The following is a 5,247-nucleotide window of genomic DNA, read 5'->3' as shown; positions in this document are numbered from 1 at the left end:
TAGCGTGCGGACGGCGATCACATCGACTTTGGAACCATTTCCCACCCGCATCGTCACCTCGTCCTTAGCCAATCTCCATTTAATATGTAGCCCCTGTTTCGAGTTGCAAATATGAGCAACAGAACCACTATCAAATACCCAGGTGCTACTACGAGCATTAGTAAGGTACACATCAATAACATGTATATCAAATATACCTTTCACTTTGCCATCCTTATTATCCACCAAATACTTGGGGCAGTTCCGCTTCCAGTGACCAGTCCCATTGCAGTAGAAGCACTCAGTCTCAGGCTTAGGTACAGACTTGGGCTTCTTCACTTGAGCAGCAACTTGCTTGCTATTCTTCTTGAAGTTCCCTTTCTTCCCTTTGCCATTCTTCTTGAAACTAGTGGTCTTGTTAACCATCAACACTTGATGCTCCTTCTTGATTTCTACCTCCGCAGCTTTTAGCATCGCGAAGAGCTCGGGAATTGTCTTATCCATCCCTTGCATATTATAGTTCATCACGAAGCTTTTGTAGCTTGGTGGCAATGATTGAAGAACTCTGTCAATGACACTATCATTAGGAAGATTAACTCCCAGTTGAGTCATGTGGTTGTGGTACCCAGACATTCTGAGTATAAGTTCACTGACAGAACTATTCTCCTCCATCTTGCAGCTGTAGAATTTATTGGAGACTTCACATCTCTCAATCCGGGCATTTGCTTGAAATATTAATTTCAACTCCTGGAACATGTCATATGCTCCATGAAGTTCAAAACGTCATTGAAGTCCCGATTCTAATCCGTAAAGCATGGCACACTCAACTATCGAGTAGTCATCAGCTTTGCTCTGTCAGACGTTCATAACATCTGGAGTTTCTCCTGCAGCGGGCTTTGCACCTAGCGGTGCTTCCAGGACGTAATTCGTTTGTGCAGCAATGAGGATAATCCTCAAGTTACGGACCCAGTCCGTGTAATTGCTACCATCATCTTTCAACTTAGCTTTCTCTAGGAACGTATTAAAATTCAAAGGAACGGTAGCACGGGCCATTGATCTACAACAACATAGACATGCAAAATACTATCACATACTAAGTTCATGATAAATTAAAGTTCAATTAATCATATTACTTAAGAAATCCCACTTAGATAGACATCTCTCTAGTCATCTAAATGATCACATGATCCATATCAACTAAACCATGTCTGATCATCACGTGAGATGAAGTAGTTTTTAATGGTGAACATCACTATGTTGATCATATCTACTATATGATTCACGTTTGACCTTTCGGTCTCAGTGTCCCGAGGCCATATCTGCATATGCTAGGCTCGTCAAGTTTAACCCGAGTATTCTGCGTGTGCAAAACTGGCTTGCACCAGTTGTATGTGAACATAGAGCTTATCACACCTGATCATCACGTGGTGTCTCGGCATGACGAACTGTAGCAACGGTACATACTTAGGGAGAACACTTATACCTTGAAATTTACTGAGAGATCATCTTATAATGCTACCGCCGTACTAAGCAAAATAAGATGCATAAAGGATAAACATCACATGCAATCAAAATAAGTGATATGATATGGCCATCATCATCTTGTGCCTTTGATCTCCATCTCCAAAGCACCGCCATGATAACCATCATCACCGGCTTGACACCTTGATCTCCATCGTAGCATTGTTGTCGTATCGCCAACTATTGCTTCTACGACTATCTCTACCGCTTAGTGATAAAGTAAAGCAATTACATGGCGATTGCATTTCATACAATAAAGCAACAACCATATGGCTCCTGCCAGTTGCCGATAACTATTACAAAACATGATCATCTCATACAACAATTTATATATCATCACGTCTTGACATATCACATCACAACATGCCCTGCAAAAACTAGCTAGACGTCCTCTACTTTGTTGTCGCAAGTTTTACGTGGCTGCTACGGGCTTCTAGCAAGAACTGTTCTTACCTACGCATCAAAACCACAACGATTTTTCGTCAAGTGTGTTGTTTTAACCTTCAACAAGGACCGGGCGTAGTCAAACTCCATTCAACTAAAGTTGGAGAAACAGACACCCGCTAGCCACCTGTGTGTGAAGCACGTCGGTAGAACTAGTCTCATGAACGCAGTCCTGTAATGTCGGTCCGGGCCGCTTCATCCAACAATACCGTCAAATCAAAGTAAGACATTGCTGGTAAGTAGTATGACTATTATCGCCCACAACTCTTTCTGTTCTACTCGTGCATATAACATCTACGCATAGACCTGGCTCAGATGCCACTGTCGGGGAACGCAATATTTCAAAAAAAATTACCTACGATCACGCAAGATCTATCTAGGAGATGCATAGCAACAAGTGGGGAGAGTGTGTCTACGTACCCTCGTAGACTGAAAGCGGAAGCATTTAGTAACGCGGTTGATGTAGTCGAACGTCTTCGCGATCCAACAGATCCAAGCACCGAACGTACGGAACCTCTGCGTTCAGCACACATTCAGCTCGATGACGTCCCTCGAACTCTTGATCCAGTTGAGGCCGGGGGAGAGTTCCGTCAGCACGATGGCATGGCAACGGTGATGATGAAGTTACCGGCGCAGGGCTTCACCTAAGCACTACGACTATATGACCGAGGTGTGTAACTGTGGAGGGGGGCACCGCACACGGCTAAGAGAAGACTTGGTGTGCCTTTGGGGTGCCCCCTGTTGGGTTATGTAGTAATTTCAAAAAATTTCCTACGCACACGCAAGATCATGTGATGCATAGCAACGAGATGGGAGAGTGTTGTCTACGTACCCACGCAGACCGACTGCGGAAGCATTGACGCAACGTAGAGGAATTAGTCGTACGTCTTCCCAATCCGACCGATCAAGCACCGAAACTACGGCACCTTCGAGTTCGAGCACATGTTCAGCTCGATGATGATCCCCAGACTCCGATCCAGCAAAGTGTCAGGGAAGAGTTCCGTCAGCACGACGGCGTGGTGACGATCTTGATGTACTACGGCAGCAGGGCTTCGCCTAAACTCAGTATTATCGAGGAATATGGTGGCTGGGGGCACCGCACACGGCTAAGGAATAGATCACGTGGATCAACTTGTGTGTTTCTGGGGTGCCTCTGCCTCAGTATATAAAGGAGCCAAGGGGGAGGGGGCCGCCGGCCAGGAGGAGGGCGCAGGAGGAGTCCTACTCCTTCCGGGAGTAGGACTCCCCTCCCAATCCTAGTTGGACTAGGATTCCCCGAGGGGGAAAGAGAGAGAGGGGGGCCGGCCACCTCTCCTAGTCCTAATAGGACTAGGGGAGGGGGGAGGCGCACGGCCACCTTGGGCTTCCCCTTTCTCCTTTCCACTAAAGCCCATTAAGGCCCATATGTCTCCCGGGGGGTTCCGGTAACCTCCCGGTACTCTAGTAAAATCCCGATTTCACCCGGAACACTTCCGATATCCAAACATAGGCTTCCAATATATCAATCTTTATGTCTCGACCATTTTGAGACTCCTCGTCATGTCCGTGATCATATCCGGGACTCCAAACAACCTTCGGTACATCAAAATGCATAAACTCATAATATAACTATCATCGTAACCTTAAGCGTGCGGACCCTACGGGTTCGAGAACAATGTAGACATGACCGAGACACGTCTCCGGTCAATAACCAATAGCGGGACATGGATGCCCATATTGGCTCCTACATATTCTATGAAGATCTTTATCGGTCAGACCGCATAACAACATACGTTGTTCCCTTTGTCATCGGTATGTTACTTGCCCGAGATTCGATCGTCGGTATCCCATACCTAGTTCAATCTCGTTACTGGCAAGTCTCTTTACTCGTTCCGTAATACATCATCTCGCAACTGACTCATTAGTTGCAATGCTTGCAAGGCTTATGTGATGTGCATTACCGAGAGGGCCCAGAGATACCTCTCCGACAATCGGAGTGACAAATCCTAATATTGAAATACGCCAACCCAACATCTACCTTTGGAGACACCTGTAATGCTCCTTTATAATCACCCAGTTACGTTGTGACGTTTGGTAGCACCCAAAGTGTTCCTCCGGCAAACGGGAGTTGCATAATCTCATAGTCATAGGAACATGTATAAGTCATGAAGAAAGCAATAGCAACATACTAAACGATCGGGTGCTAAGCTAATGGAATGGGTCATGTCAATCACATCATTCAACTAATGATGTGACCTCGTTAATCAAATAACAACTCTTTGTCCATGGTTAGGAAACATAACCATCTTTGATTAACGAGCTAGTCATGTAGAGGCATACTAGTGACACTCTGTTTGTCTATGTATTCACACATGTATTATGTTTCCGGTTAATACAATTCTAGCATGAATAATAAACATTTATCATGATATAAGGAAATAAATAATAACTTTATTATTGCCTCTAGGGCATATTTCCTTCACCCCCTTGTTGGGGAACGTTGTAATTTCAAAAAATTTCCTATGCACACGCAAGATCATGGTGATGTATAGCAACGAGAGGGGAGAGTTTGATCTACGTACCCTCGTAGAACGACAGCGGAAGCGTTAGCACAACGCGGTTGATGTAGTCGTACGTCTTCACGGCCCGACCGATCAAGCACCGAAACTACGGCACCTCCGAGTTTTAGCACACGTTCAGCTCGATGATGATCCCTGGACTCCGATCCAGCAAAGTGTCGGGGAAGAGTTCCGTCAGCACGACGGCGTGGTGATGATCTTGATGTTCTACCGTCGCAGGGCTTCGCCTAAGCACCGCTACAATATTATCGAGGACTATGGTGGAAGGGGGCACCGCACACGGCTAAGAGAACGATCTTGGAGATCAACTTGTGTGTCTAGAGGTGCCCCCTGCCCCCGTATATAAAGGAGCAAGGGGGAGGAGGCCGGCCCTAGGAGGGGCGCGCCAGGGAGTAGGATTCCTACTCCTAGTTGGAGTAGGTTTCCTCCTTTCCTAGTCCAACTAGGAGAAGGGGGGAAAGGGGGGAAGGAAGGGAGAGAGGGGCCGCGCCCCAAACCCCTTGTCCAATTCGGACTAGGCTTGGGAGGGGCGCGCGTCACCTCCTGGTCCTTCCCACTAAGGCCCATTAAGGCCCATTGCTTCTTCCTCGTATTCCCGTAACTCCTCGGTACCTCCGAAAATACCCGAATCACTTGGAACCTTTCCGATGTCCGAATATAGTCGTCCAATATATCGATATTTACGTCTCGACCATTTCGAGACTCCTCGTCATGTCCTCGATCTCATCCGGGACTCCTAACTCCT

The sequence above is a fragment of the Triticum urartu genome, chromosome 3 (assembly GCF_003073215.2).
Source record: "Triticum urartu cultivar G1812 chromosome 3, Tu2.1, whole genome shotgun sequence".
Lineage (NCBI taxonomy): Eukaryota > Viridiplantae > Streptophyta > Magnoliopsida > Poales > Poaceae > Triticum > Triticum urartu.
The sequence above is the reverse complement of the archived record's forward strand: the minus strand, read 5'-3'. Positions refer to the sequence as shown.